We start from the raw sequence: 16489 nt of genomic DNA, 5'->3' as shown, positions 1-16489 counted from the left end.
TGGGTCTTATTTGCTAAGTTAACTTGACGATCATATAAATCAATTATAACGGACTGGGCGTGAAACCAGAGCAGTCAGACAAACTGTGCACACAAGATTACCGCAAGAATGGTAGGTCAAAGTTGAGCCAGGGGGTTGGCGTGTTGTATAGATGTTTACAACGGATAATTTGGGTAATCATTTTACCATTAGCCATCGTTTTCTCTTCTGAATACCTTTAGCTGGGCTGGGGGGTTGTTATAAAGTTGTCCAATTGCTAATGTTCATACCTTCTTCATTTCCAATAGCAACAATAGCCAGCAATAGCCAAAAATACAAAAGTAAGATGCAAGATGTTCTTGAAGGGATTGAAAGTCAGTTCTTTTTGCATTGCATTATGAACTTCTTTCCCTTCTTCCACAGTGTCATAAGTGTCTTGTCTGTTTTCTCGAGGAAACCACTGTTGTTGAACAAAGGAAAGGCATTCCAGATTAATAATATTATAGTATCAATATAAGATAAATGTACAACCAAATGAACAAACAACTATTCAAAAGTCTACTATAATGCTTCCTAAAGAAAATACTTTTCATTGTCCTTTACTAAATGTGTTGATACATAATGTACTGTATTAACAGTATGCACAGAAACCTTGTTTGAGCTCTAAGGAGCTTCCAGGCTGGGGCAGTGGAACGAGTAGTGCCAACTTGTTGGCATGTTACAGTCACACACAAAAATGCCAGCTTCATGTTTCCTTTCCTTCATCAGGAGATGTTTCCTATATCTCACGTTCACACACACACACACACACACACACACACACACACACACACACACACACACACACACACACACACACACACACACACACACACACACACACACACACACACACACACATGCCCTCCTGAGTGTCGGCCACGTGCAGAAAGATGGAATGCCAGAGCAGAGAGAAAAAGTACAGTTGGAAAGCAGAGGGAGGAGAGAGAGAGAGAGAGAGAGAGAGAGAGAGAGAGAGAGGGGTGGTAGGGGGTGACGGTATGGAAAATACAGCATGGAAGCGCTGCACTCTCTGACCAGGGCATAGGCTGGAGGAAATATAGGAACTACTACTGCACTCAGTGACTCCTATAGACGCCCCCCCACCCCCTCCTAACCTCTCCTCATAAAGAAGCCGGGGCACCAGGAGCCCCAGACCCAGACTGCATGACTAGAATGGAAAGGTAACGGCGAGAACTGAGACGGAAGGCAATACAGGGGTTTTCATAAATGCAGCACCAGCTGAGTATGTGCCAGTTGTTGAATGTATATGCTCTCCAAAAGAGGTTAATCTAATTTCAGCTCCTGCTGTACAGCATGCGTTTCTGTTCTAAAGCACTTTTGAGTGGAACCCTTTCATCAGGTAAAAGCTATAATAGAAATTTATCACAGCTGACTCTGCCAACCACTTCTCATTTGTTTTATCTCACGCGGTTGAGTCACAAGATCTTTGAACTCTGGACATAGTTTGAATTAACCTGTTGTTAAAGCTGTTGGTTTCTAATGCTGTGAATCATTAGTTTCCATCTGGTGTGCACCTATCCAATGATAAAACATATTCTCCACTTAATACTCGTTGCTTCTTTGTTCATTTTTACCAGTTTGCCCAGTTTAATCAACATTGTGAAGTAAAACATTATAACACCCCAATAAATAAGCTATCATCCTCTATAGAGGTAAACCAGATTAAAGCGGCTTGTGGTATAATCATAGCATTTATTGACAGTCCTTAAACCACTACATAAGTGTTGTAACTTCATAGGAGGAGAGGTGGAGCCATTCATGATTGGGTAAAGTACAACTATGAAATTACACCAGTATTATGGCAGAAGAATGTTGTTTAAATAAATAGAACGGATGTAAAATGTTAAATTTAAGTATGGACTTCAGGCTTCTGACACGATACATGTAAACATTATTCTGCTTAGTGGGTAACTATCTCCCAGAAAGCCAACTTGCTCACCTCCAGAGATCAAACTGTTTATGCACATTTGCAGTCTGGTACATGAAACAAACACTCATTGGTTGAGCATCCAACAAGGACGTGTTACGGCAAACTAGCAGAGAAAGCTTACAGTTATCAGTTTGATTAAACCATTAAAACGTGTGAACATCTCTGTTCACAGCACTGGCGCATGATAACAGACTTGATGGGGTAGAAGCACTGCACTAATCTGCAAACTATTGCTTCAACAAAGAAGCAGAAACACTGCATCTAGTGCTAACATGAACACAGCCTTCGTCCTCAGCATTTGAACCAATTGTTTATTCTTGAATGAGACACAGCGGTGCAGACCTTCACAAATGGGGCGCGTGCTATGAGCAGGAGTCAAATATTTGCAACAACAAATGTATTATAATAGAATGAAGGTTGAAAGGTTGAATATGCACGATCAAGCCCCACGACATTCCAGTGGCACACTAAGCCCTAATGTCAGGTTGAACGACTTGTTACATTTCAGCACATTTAAATTAATCTGTTGTCTCATCATCTTGCAATTAGTCTCCTATCACTCCCAACAGGTGATAATAGTTTGATGACAGCAGTTGTACTCTGTTTGATCCAGCACATCAGTGTATATAAAATGCCTTCAGAGGCCAAGGCTGTCAAAAAGACTCTGACAATTGATCTGGTTAAATTAGAGCAAGTGAAACAAGGTGAGCCGATGACGGAGAGCAAGGGGCGGAGGAGGAAACCACCCTGGGATTGAGGAGGAAAAGAGAAGGCCAGTCAATACGGTGGCACGTTACATAATTCTCCCGCTGTATTGATTTATCGCTTTGCAGATTTGGCCCCTAGCCAGCCAGCAATAGCATTTGTATTATTTTAGCTGGAGACGGAGAGAGAGAGAGAGAGAGAAAGAGAAAGAGGGGCTTAGATGGTGAGGGCAGATAGATGGCGAATGATAGAGAGGACAGTGAAAGGGAGGGGGGGGTGAGCAGTAGTTGGAAATTTTGGGATGCAGCCAAAGTAACACCGATAAAGAGTGCGAGGAGAGCGGACACTGCGATTGATAATGAAAAGAGACGGAGGGAAACAAAGCGTGTGAGGGAGTGTTTAATTGAGCGATATGGAAATAACTGAGATTTGGAGGAGATGAAACAAGTGCGAGCGTGGATGAAGAGATAGTGACAGATCCAGGGAAGGCGGAAGACAAAGAATGTGTGTCAGTGGGTGCACTGCAGGTCACCCTTTATGCTGTTCTGTTATGTAAGAGCCAGCAGCACTGGGCAGAACAGCCCGACACACTGGATCTGCAGGACAAACTGGGTTTACTGCACACAAGGTACACACAGTACACACACACACACAGTATGTCTTCAAACACGAGAACAGAAAGTGCCTGTGGCCACGTATGCTGGATATAACCTTCAGCGGCATTCACAGGTTCCTCTGAAAGTACATTCACACTAACTGGCTACATTTGAAAATGTGATCTTTCTGAAATCGACAATCCTGCACTCCACGCAGCGACTGGTCAGGTGGTAAAGCTCGATTTGTTCCTTCTTTACACAACTATTTCAGTCACTTTCCATACAACTGAGTGCAATCCCATGAAGGCCTTCAAAGAATGTTCAAAATTGTAAATGTCGAATGGATGCACGCAATTCCACATGTTCACGGCATTTTCACATACGCTGACTCAGGTGTGGCCGTAGTCACACACACCGTTCAATGATGTTATTCATGCTTCTCCTCATGGAGGAGCACCAGGGCCTCTCCTTCCTCCTCCATCCCTCTTTTAACCCACTGGCACTTCCTCCTTGTTGTGACATCTCTCTATATCTCCCTCTCTCTCTCTCTCTCTCTCTCTCTCAATCTCTGGATGAACTACAGATGGATGAGGGGAAGGAAGCAGAGATAAAGGCAGAAAACTAGATTAATGGGCTGAGTGGAGCTGAAGATGGAGGAGAGAAAAAGTGGAGAGCGAGAGTGAGGCTGAGCGAGAACAGGCTTTCCTTGTGCTACTGTGAATAATTTACTTTATTCCCCACTCTCTCTCTCTCTATCTCTTTCTCGCTTTCTTTTAAAAAATATATTCAAGATATATTCATGGAGGGGGAGGGAGCTGATTAATTGCCAATTAATGTTTAACGAGGTACAGCTGTGTTCAATTAACACTGGTTTAGGCACCCCCCCCCCCCCCATTCTCTCCCTTCATCAAGTTTCATAATCTCTTCTATTTCCCTTCTGCTGTTGATTCCTCACCACAAGTGTTACTCCAGAGAGTTGAGAGGAAAAAACAGATCAATCCACCGGGATTAAAACGATAACTGGAGTTTATTTGATCAATTCCTTCAAAAGGTTACATGCTGATGTGAAGCACTTTTTGGTCACTGATAAATCTACCCAATAAGTATGTGTGTGAAAATGTTCGTGTGCAAATGTGTCAGACCAAGGCTGGAACACGCTTGACTGCATTTCCATGTAAGTGAATGTGCGTGGTGTCGCTCGAAGACGTCTGCTAAGTTGTTTTCTTTTAGATTTTATAACGCTAGAAATTGTCAGTGTAATGTCAGGGTCATACAAGAGTTTTGGCATTGCTAAGATTTTAAAGTTGATCTTCTAATCTAACTCTCGACGAGAAAGCACACATGCGTTTCCCTAAATGTCAATTTATTGCTTTTATAGAAACTTTAAGTTTAATTGCTGTAAAGTTAAAAGAAGGGTTGGAGGTTCTGAAAGACTGTAAGATATTACAGCCAAGAAAACCCAATACTGAAAGACTGTCAGGCTTTTTAGTAGATGTCAAGTTTTGACATGAAGGAAGGCTATTTTTTTATTCACATCAAACCGATGATGGAAAACACCTCATTTGCATCATTTTAAAAGTTTGCATGAAATTCATTTGACAGCTGGAAATACATATATAGCTAGATCTGTGAGAGAGGAAAAAAAAACTTCCATCAAAGTAAACTTGTTGTACTGGGAACACAGCGTCCATACAGGCAGTACATTTGCCCACCGTGACCAACCGAAAGCTGATATATACACAATATATCGACTAGAAGCACACTACTCTCACTCACACACACACACACACACACACACACACACACACACACACACACACACACACACACACACACACACACACACACACACACACACACACACACCTGCAAGCTGTGGTCAGACTGTGCACATTTCATCCTCCATCCTACTTCTTGCAACACTTAGGGAACAATTAGCACTTATTTAGACAAATATAATATAATTATGACCCAAAACTGCAACAGTCCTCTAAATGCAATGTTTCTTTGAAAAGGTGTTTATGCCACATTATAAGTGCTTTAGAAACCATACAGAATTCAGTCAAACTGTCAGCCTAAACTAAACACCATGGCTGCAGTGTCTCCACATTTCCCCTAAAAAGATTTCTGGATTTTTTACATCTACCATGTAAAAAATATTGAATTCGATAAAAAAACTACCTTAGTTGGGCTATTACAAGCTGCATTTAGAGCTTGACATTGTCCTCTGCTGTAGCTTATTAAAATCTTCATCCCTGATCCATTACCTACATTTTTATTCTGAGGAAAATATACAAAACTGCACATTCTGTGATTTACATTCATATACATATATTCTTATATTTTTACTTTAACAACTATAAGCAATTAACAAAACCTTTCAGGTTAAACAATTCTTAAACCTTGCAACAGTTTTAGATTTTCCCTCCTAGCATTTTTTTCTTCCGTCCTCTGTTTGCCTTTGTTATCTACTGGCATAGATCCATCAGGTGTAGTGAGTGTTCTGTGTGCGGTTTACTTGTTACAATATGTCATGGCGGTGAAGTTCTTAAAGGTTACCTTTTCTGTGTCATTTGAAGTTGCCAACACAGAAACGTCCCTGGTGTAGCTTTGGAAATGTAACACCACATGACAGAAATTTCATTATTTCCAAGCGCACACCGTAGTGGATGTTATGATGTGCGATGGATTCAGCACAGATTGTCGGTGAACCCACTGACACCCAGACATTTGGATTCTACATCATGCCTCCATTTGCCCTCCTCCCCCCTGCAAGCAAAGACCCACAGGACTCGCAAGTTTGATGCTTTCTTTTTTCTCTCCCTATCATCCTCCCTTTTCTTCATCTCGCCTTATCTCTTTCTTCCCACTGTTCATCTGATTCATCATCTGCTTGGAGCCCTTCCCTCCCTCCCTCTCTGTGCTTGCCTCTCTGTCCAGGGAACATCACTGGGTGTCAATTCAGATTTTGTGCACTGTGTTTTTTAACTGCCTGACCTGTGGTAATGAGATTGAGGATCCAGCCTGACCTGACTAGTTCATGATCACTAAACACAAAACACACGCACACAAACACAATGTGATCATGTCATATGTAAATATGATAATGAGGGAGAATGAGGAAACAAGGGATGCAAAATATTGCATCTGTCTGATGGAGTGAAAGTGTGTGTGTGTGTGTGTGTGTGTGTGTGTGTGTGTGTGTGTGTGTGTGTGTGTGCAGCCCTGTGTGACTGCCGGTGTGTATGTAGTTGTATGTATGTGTCTGTCAGACCCTTTTTTCCCATTTTGGCTTTCATCACAATCTGATACCTCCACCCATCTGTTCACAAAGGAGAGAGGGAGAGAAGACGGGAGAAGAGGTGGGAGCATGCATAGTTGGCTATCACTCTTCATATCTGCTCCTCCTCTTCCTCTCTATCTGCTCTCTTTCTTTGTCCTCTACCTCTCTCCCTGTATCCCTCTCTCTCCTCCTCCTCCTCTTCCTCCTCTCCTCTAATCCCTCCTCCTCTCCCTCCTCCCTGTCTCTGCACTCCTCTTCTCCTCCTTTCATCTTCAGATACAGGCAGAATGGAGCCCAGCTTCTTCTAAAGACCCAGCAGGTGTGTGGTGTGTCTAATTGCACGTAAGTGTATGTGTGTGAGTGTGCAAAATGTGCTTTAAAGTCCCGTGTATAAGAGCTTTTTTTTTCTTCTTATGAAGTCACATCGTGCCTGTGTTTGTATCTGCTGTGTGTGTGTTGGTCTGTGTGTGTTGGATATATCTTGTTTCCTCAGGGGAGTCCAGGCCCATTTCCACTGTCTGCTGTAGCCAACCAACCCAGCAGTGCATCGATAATCTATTAGGGTAGAAATTCACACACACACACACACACACACACACACACACACACACACACACACACACACACACACACACACACACACACACACACACACACACACACACACACACACACACACACACACACACAGACAGACAGACAGACAGACAGACAGACATGCTTATTCCTCTTACCTGCCACTGCTGAGCACATTCTGGGTGTGTGCTGACTGTAACCGGGTGGGCCACATATTGCCTGTACCTGAAAAGCAAGCAAAACGCAGATATAAGAATGAATACACACATACATACAACATTTATCAGTGGCATTGGCTAATATATATTGAGGGAGTAGTGCAATGCTTAAGTAGTAGTCAAACAGCCATCCACTTCTATTAAGTTACATTCCTGCTGTACAGACTTGCATGTTCAATGCAGAGAACATTACACCCATAAGAGATTGTTCAAAATATCATTAGAAAACCATGGGCATGATTCTGTACCAAAAACTTTCCACAACATTTTAGAACCTTGCTGCTGGGATTTGCTCTCATTCAACCACAAGAACATTAGTGCGGCCCGGCGTCGATATTAGGCGTCAGTTTCTTTATGGACTTCTCTTTGTAAACAGGGTCATAAAAACTTCCCCCGACACAGCCATGTCCACAAACGTTTGGCCCTGTAGTGCATCAGAGCGCTACAGCGATTCCTTTGAAGTATTGTTCTGACACACACCTCAAAAACGACTGTTACTGATAAAGCAACATGGCTCAGGGATAATTTAAATATCAGAATCAGAGCCAGTTTGAGTTTATTGTGTCTTAAAAATCACATCGCCCTCAATGCAACAAGTTTACAATGAAATATTCAAAGACAAAATTAGGTCATGGGAGCACTTGGGGAGGACAGGATGTTCCTTTTGTATGGCACATATACAAATACGCACAGAAACACAGTAAATAAGTAAATATCAAATAACAACATTACAGCAGAAACTATGTAGATGCATTATCTGATGTAATCCACCTTGTAAATATGAAAACAGACATACACAGACACTGAGGTGAACAGAACACAATGTACTGAGTACTGATTACAGCTACCAGACAAGACATACACTCACTGTCATTATATCCTCAGACATCCAGAGCACACACACACACACACACGCATGAAGAAATTGTGACAGCGACGCACAAATGCACACGCAAACAACACACGGCCAGACAAAACACATAAACAAGATACCAGCGTGATGTAAGAAGGCGCAATATCAAACATCACCATAATTAAGGCTAAAGCCTGTTTATCGACCAGTTAAGTAGGACAGGAGGAGCTAAGCCCCCAAGATGCAGCTTGTTTACAATAACACAGCCATACACAGATAGTGTAACCACATTCAAACACCCTGCTGCTGCCAAACTAGGTCTATTTGTAGCCACATAGAACTCCACCACTGTTTTTGTGCCATAGCAGGGGGTCAAGTCAAGTCCAGAGGGATTGTTGGAATGACAGATTGTTCATACTCAAATGAATGAGTTTAAATAGAATATATAGTGAGTTACTTAGTGCTTTTGTCTTAGTTAGATTTGATAAGGATTACTTTCACAAGTGATAGAGCTGTTGATTATTTTCCGTCAATCGTCCAAAAATGTATTTGAAAAAAAATTTGACATCACAATTCCTCAGAGCCAACATGAATATGTCCAAGCAATGGCAATGAAAGTCCGAAACCCAAAGATATTAAGATTACAGTGAAGTAAAACAGAGATTGGCAGACAATATGTTAGCATTTAATCACTTCTGATTGGTGGAAAATACCAGATTACTTATACCGATACTGAATACTTATAGTGATTATTGGGAGTTGACTAGAGGCATATGTAACTTTCAGCCTAGTGGACATGACTACTGACTAGTATTACTCAACTTCAAACTAGGTAAGAATGAAAGTCTGGAGGCTTATTCTCACAGATTATGCCTGTGGGTCTAATTGGTGGTATTTGTACCACACATTACCGGGATATAAAATTATGGAGCAGATTCTATTGTCAATCTGGATGCACATTTTTAACCCTTTTTTTGTAAAAACCTTTGGTATTCACTTTATCTAAAGAAACCTCTTCTGTCTGAATTTACAAAGTTATTATAGAAGTCCATTGCAGCAGGACAGCCAGCATGTTATAGTTAAGATGTCTAAGAGAGGAGCAGCACATCCTGTTTAGGACGTCTTGTTTAGCTCATATTATCACCTTATTTGCCAACTGAAATTGGTCATGCTGTCACAAATTCAAACCTCAAAACCTAAAACCTCAGCAATCATTTCAGGTAAACCCTTAAGTATTCCATCATCTACCATTTTCCTCTTTGGATAATCCCTGGATCCCTGCATTTTGGAATTCCTCCACAGATTATCGCCTAAACCACTCCAGGGCCAAGGAGAGGAAGAGGAGGGGTAGGATGAGGATGGGGGGAGTCTCGTTTTAAGAAGTTGGAAGTCTGTGAATCTTGCTGGGCTTGCATTTCCCCCCGCGGACACGTTTTGTGCATGTCGAGGAATGCGCTCGCTCCATCTCTCTGTTGTAACCCCCCTCCTCCCATCTCCTATCTCCCTCCTTTCCTTCTCCTCCTTTCTTTCTCCCTCTTTAGGGAACAGAGGCAATGAAGGTAGACACAGACAACCGGGCTAACTCGCAACAGCTCCCGTGATCTGCCTGACAACAGCCTAAGGGCCCACACATAGGCACATACAGATGTACACAATCACAACAGAGACGGGAAAAAACGAGACCAAAGAGGGGCCCCGGGATTGAGCCTTGAGGCACTCCAACCTGGTGACACAGCAGCAGCAGCTTCCCTCCAGGCCTCCAGCTGCTAATCCTAACTAACCACCAGTTGGAAACTGCTCCACTCCTGTTTGCTAACTGCCTTTGTTTGGCAGAAAACAATAACTAGCCCCCCGCTCTCTAATTTACAGGGGAGTTGGCTCATTCCTCTGAGTGGAATGTACAGTGGGAGCAGCTTGAATTTCATGACGGGGTGGAGAGATCCGTGATGGGGGGGGGGGTATCCGGCCGGAGTGGGGCTCATTGAGGGCAGGGTGAGTGAGTTTAGCAGCTATTTTTAGATGGCATGTCATTTTAAACTCATGGTCTGGTCCTGTACTGTGGTCAAGGACTGAAACAGTAGGGATAAATAGACTTGTACTGTACTGATATCCGTACTGTACTCAACCTGCAAATAAAATTGTTTTAGCAACCAAACATGCTGTCAAGGCTACAGTCTTACCCAATGCATACAGAGAAATCCACTCTCAAACCATAAGCCATGTAAACACAGCACAAGCTAAACAATAAAAGAACTGAATGTCAAGACGAATACAGAAATCCATATCTACAGAGGAAACCCTAATAAACAGAGGACAAATCACGGACGCTATTGAGCCTTTCTGAAATGCAAACAAGGGCATATGCAAACAGTCACACAATAACTCTGTCTCCAAACCACGCCCACTCCATCCACTGTCACCTTACTTAACCTGCAGTAAACTGCAATAGCAGACAGAACGGTGAGAAAGATGCACAAGAAGAAGGAAAAGCAATCCAAGTTAAGCTTGTCTCAGTGAGCGAGTGCAAAGCCTGAAATGAAAGGGAGTGGAAGAGTGAGAAGAAAGAGGGAAAGATAGAGAACATATGGTGAACGGGACCTAGTTTCCTTCCCCTTCCCTCATCTCCTCCGATTCCCCTCATCTCACACACCTGGGACCATTACTCCTCATGGAATCAACACCCAACTAAAACTCGACTTTCTTTAATTAGTTCTCGCTCTTCCTCCCCCATCCATATGCTCTCATCTCTCTGTCACCTTTTCTCTCTTTGTCTCTACTCCAATCTGCTGCGTCTCTTTAGTCCCATGTCGTCATAATGTCTTCCCAACTTGGATTTGTTTTCCTCTCTGACTTAACTCTTTCCACCCTTTCCTACTCAATTCCTCATTTACTGTATCAGGTTTTGTATTTCCCATGTCTATTGCCTCTGTGTGTGTATGTGTGTGTGTGTGTGTGTGTGTGTGTGTGTGTGTGTGTGTGTGTGTGTGTGTGTGTGTGTGTGTGTGTGTGTGTGTAAAGGTCTGTTTGTCTGGGTGTGTTATGGAGTCTGTGTGGGAAATAAGATTGAGGAAGTGTTACTATTCCCACGTTCTACTGCTCAATTACTCAAAGACAAAATTATGGGAGAGATCATTTACTGCGGACAATAGATCCGTGTATAAGAGGGCATGAGACGGATACAGAGTGCTAGACATGACAGACAACAGGTCTAGCTGCAAGTAAATCCAAATAGCAAGAAAAAAATACATCTTGTGTGATTTCAACAATCTATATACTGGTCTGGACAGAAAGTGATCTATCAAAACTGCTGTAGCCTTACTCAGATGTATTCAATTCTGACTTGAGCCCTGTAGCACTGTTTGAATCAGATGGAACCAGGTTTGTAGTACTGTAAGGTTGCCTGGGTGAGGTTTGCATTAAAATAAACAACTCAAACATGACGTGGACACATAAGATTGCCACCACATCTACGGAGTGAAGCGCATGTCTGAAAGTGGCTACTGACTTGGCTTTGATGTCTGCAACCGTGACCTCAAATGGGACAAGTCATTATATGTGTGCATGTGTTTGCATGTGTGTGTGTGTGTGTGTGTGTGTGTGTGTGTGTGTGTGTGTGTGTGTGTGTGTGTGTGTGTGTGTGTGTGTGTGTGTGTGTGTCTGTGACACTAACAGGGCATGAAGGAAATTTGTGCTTATTTTAATCACAGTGACCTCAAACCTGTAAACCCACATCAAAGTTGTCTACTTGCTATGTACTACATGTGGTAACTTTCGCTTTAAATTAGAAAAACACACAAACCTTTATGAGTACCATGTGTAAGTTGTAAGTGTCAAAGAAAATGCACATTTATATTGAAGATTTAGAAAAACCCAACAGGTGTGGGAGGAAAGTCACTGTAAAACATTTAATTTTCATGTAAATCATGCATTCATCCTGGATGAAGCACAACTACAAATGTAGATTTCATTGTTGGGATGTATGTAATTTAATTATGGGATATAAATAGGTAGGAAATATAAACTAGAGACAAGAGCAGCCTAGTACCTTGTGATTTATGTGTCCTGATAAGGCCTCAGCTCACGTGGGTTCATGACAGCCATTATAATGAGTTATAGTGGTCTTAATGAGAGCTGTGGCAGTGTCTTTATTCATGGCCAGCATCTTGAGAGTGAAAAAAGGCAGACAAAAAACGAATAGACACGAAGGCAAAAAAAATGTACATGGCCTGTCAGTGATCAGACTTTTCATCACACAAATTACAGGTACACAGATGTCGAGCAAGTCACGATGGACGCATAGAAACTCCAAAGAAAATGGAGTTTATGTGGAGTTTATCTAGAGAGCAGCAACTCTTCAGGTCAAATTTGTAACTTTACATAGGGGAAATTAGACAAATGCAAAACTAGGTACTAGTTACTTTAAGTAAAATAATTTCAAGCTAGTTTTTGGAACATTTTCAGGGAAATGTGACAGCCAAATATGCTGTTTAGTCAGTGTTGTCACTAAGTGCATCATGACATGTTGCGTTTGTATATGAAAGTACAACGGTTGATGTTTTTGTTGCACTAATTAGAGGATGGAATGCAATGATAATCAGTGGGTGGAAACGACCAAATTACGCAAAAGCACTAAATCAGACAGTGAAGGAAAATCCCACAACTGTCTTCAATATGCTGGAGCATGTGGTGCATAATGGTTCTAATTTTGTGCGTGAGAGTATATGTGTGTTTGACTAATTTCTTGATATCTTCCAGTGCGCATTTGTAAACTGCACTTGCCTCTGCCTGGCCTGGTTGCTAGGAAACCTGCTCATGGCACGTGCCTGACTGTCTGGCCTGACCTTTGACCCCTTAGAGCTGTAACCCTCATGACCTCAGCAGTGGTCTGGCACTTCATCTTACTGACCACTCCCGCCACACTCCTCTGTGTGTGTGAGTGAGTGTAAGCACTTCTTAGGCTACTACGTTCATTAGACTGCAGACAAATCCCATTTGTTTCTCAAATCAGATCTTTAAGACAGACTTTGAATGTCACGACTGTTTTTTGCAAGTGATCAGATTGGATTTGTGTGTCCAAACATCGTATGTGAGTCTATGCACTGATCTGATATCAGCTTGTCATATAAATTCATCTCTCAGCTCGTTTACGCTACACAGGAACAACATTTGTCGCTTGCTACCCGATCAGTACATCCTGCCCCATCGGTATTTCCCATGTGCAAACTCTTACTACACACCTGTTTTAACACTCTCTTGCATGCTTTTCTTCCCAGATAATTCTACATTGCAGAAGCAGAGTCGCAGTCTTTCACACTTCTCTGCGCTTCCTTTGGAGCAGTTACCCACCCAGTTACCCACCCAAAACCCTATAGAGACTGTGTCTGCCCCACGGCCACTTCAATTATTTAAAGTCAACAGAAGAGGAGTTATACAAAATAACTTAATAAAAGTTAAGGCAACCGATGCAACAGTGCATCAAAACAGGACAGTTAAATGTGGACTCTTAAATATTAGATCTCTGTCATCTAAGGGTTTACTTGTAAATGATTTAATATCAGATAATCATATTGATTTATTTTGTCTTACTGAAACCTGGCTGTGTCATGAAGAGTACGTTAGCCTTAATGAATCAACTCCTCCAAGTTATATTAATACTCATATTCCTCGAGGCACAGGCCGAGGAGGTGGAGTAGCAGCTATCTTTGACTCAAGCCTATTAATAAACCCTAAACCTAAATTAAATTACAACTCATTTGAAAGCCTTGTTCTTAGTCTTTCAAACCCGAGCGGGAAAGCATTAAAGTCAATTTTATTTGTTATAGTGTACCGTGCACCAGGTGCGTATTCTGAATTCCTATCTGAATTCTCAGAGTTTTTATCTAGTTTAGTCCTTAAGACAGATAAAGTTATTATTGTAGGGGATTTTAATATTCATGTGGATGTGTATAATGATAGCCTTAGTACTGCGTTTAGTTCATTATTAGATTCTATTGGCTTCTGTCAGTGTGTACATAAACCGACTCACTGTTTTAACCATACCCTTGACCTTGTTCTGATATATGGTATTGAAATAGAAAATGTAATTGTCTCTCAACAGAACTCTCTTTTATCGGACCATTATCTAATAACCTTTGAATTTGTTCTACCAGAGTGTACGCCATTAGGCAAAAGTTTCTACACTAGATGTCTATCTGATAATGCTGTAGCTAAATTTAAAGAAGCGATTTCTTCAGGGTTTTATTCAGTACCATTGCTCAATATAACAGAGGACTCCTACGCTAGCTTTAGTCCGTCTCAGATTGACCATCTTGTTGATAGTGCTGCATGCTCACTGCGAATGACACTAGACTCTATAGCTCCTCTAAAAAAGAAGCTAATAAAAGAAAGGAGGTTTGCTCCATGGTATAATCCTCAAACCCGCAATTTAAAGCAAATATCGCAAAATGTGGATGAAGCGCGGTTAGTCTGGCGAGACAGTCTTAAAATATATAAGAAGGCACTCCGTAATGCTAGAGCAGCCTATTATTCAGCATTAATAGAGAAAAATAAGAACAACCCTAGGGTTCTCTTCAGCACTGTAGCCAGGCTGACAGAGAGTCACAGCTCTGTTGAGCCGTGTATTCCTATAAACCTCAGTAGTAGTGACTTCATGAACTTCTTTAATGATAAGATTCTAACTATTAGAGAAAAAATTTATAATCTACTGCCCTCAACCAGTACCGATCGATCCACAGCTGTAGAACCTGAAAAATATTTAGATGGCTTTTCTCCCATCGACCTTCAACAATTGACTTTAACTATTTCTAAGTCTAAACCTTCCACCTGTCTCTTAGACCCGATTCCGACTAGGAAGTTTTACCTTTAATTAGCAATTCTTTATTAGAAATGATCAATCTGTCTTTACTAACGGGCCATGTACCACAGGCCTTCAAACTGGCTAGTTCAGATACGCTGAGCTCCTCTCTCCTCTTCTCTCCCTCCCTCTTCATGTATTAATCTCCTATTTATGCACATTACTGATTTTGCTTCTTCCCTGGAGTTCTTGTGCTTTCTCGCCTCGCAGGTTCCCAGGAATCGGGGTTATATTTGGACTGTCATCGTGCCACCTGCTGAGGCCCTGCTGACACCCACTACTACTACCACTATCATTATTAGTCACATTACTATTATTATTGCCTGTACTATTACGCTTATTGACTTGCTTCTACCCTGGAGTCTTTGTGCTTTCTCGCTTTCACAGGCTTCTATAAATCGTGGCTGTACCTGGAACGTGGTCGTGCATCCTGCTACGGCCCTGCTGACACCGACTGCTACCACCATTATTATTACTAGTCACATTACTATTACTATTACCTGTACCATTAAGCATTTTAGCTTTACTTCCACCCTGAAGCCCTTTTTGCTTTCTCGCTCTGCAGGTTTCCATGAATCGTTGTGGTACCTGGACCGTAGTCGTGCCTCCTGCTGTGAGCCGACTGACACCCACTGCTACTTCGATTATTATTATTAATCACATTACTATCCCTATTTTCATAATTATAATTCTACTATAATAATTGCTGCTTTTATTATAAGTAGTCTTATTATATGAATCATTATATACATTGAATGTGTTGTCTCTCTGTTATGCTGTTCATTCTGTACACATGACATCTATTGCATTCTGTCCATCCTGGGAGAAGGATCCCTCCTCTGTCGTTCTCCCATAGGTTTCTTCCTTTTTTCTCCCTGTTAAAGGGGTTTTTAGGGGAGTTTTTCCTGTGCCGATGTGAGGGAAGGACAGAGGATGTCGCATGTGTACAGATTGTAAAGCCCTCTGAGGCTAATTTGTGATTCTGGGCTATACAAAATAAACTGAATTGAATTGAATTGAATTGAACAACAAATCCGTGTGAATGGGCAGGGGAAAGCTAGTTCACGTTAGCTGTTAGAAGTCGGTGGGAAGCAGTCCTAAATAATAGATTCAGATGTCTTACATTGTGATGAATTCAGGCATCATTTAGTAAAAACAAGTATTTGGCAAAGGTAAATTATAACAATTATAAAAAAATAGTTTTTGGCAAAAAACTTCATTCAAAATTCAAACCTTGAATGAAGGTGATGTTTTCACAGCCAAAGAAAAAAGTTATCAAAAGAGGACCATGATCTTTGAAAAGGTAAATGTTTGACTGCTGGACACAAGATTTTTTTCCTCTGTGTATGTGTGTTGGAGTCTTCATGTTTCCAGCATATTGGACCATAAATGGTTTGCAAACAAGTTGTGATGGCACCAAATCCTTTATGGTG

The 16489-nt window shown here is 41.6% G+C and overlaps 1 protein-coding gene across 1 annotated transcript in view; it reads right to left on the bottom strand.

Moving 5' to 3' along the window:
- kdm6ba (lysine (K)-specific demethylase 6B, a) overlaps positions 1-16489 on the bottom strand; it is a 95474-nt gene that overhangs the window by 51104 nt on the left and 27881 nt on the right. The window contains exon 4 of the mRNA XM_054601270.1: positions 7291-7357. The gene's annotated coding sequence lies outside the window, so the exon portion shown is untranslated. The remainder of the gene's footprint in view (positions 1-7290; positions 7358-16489) is intronic.

Source organism: Anoplopoma fimbria, chromosome 7 (assembly GCF_027596085.1).
Source record: "Anoplopoma fimbria isolate UVic2021 breed Golden Eagle Sablefish chromosome 7, Afim_UVic_2022, whole genome shotgun sequence".
NCBI classification, from domain to species: domain Eukaryota; kingdom Metazoa; phylum Chordata; class Actinopteri; order Perciformes; family Anoplopomatidae; genus Anoplopoma; species Anoplopoma fimbria.
Note: the sequence above shows the minus strand (reverse complement) of the source record. Positions and strands in the feature narration are given on the sequence as shown.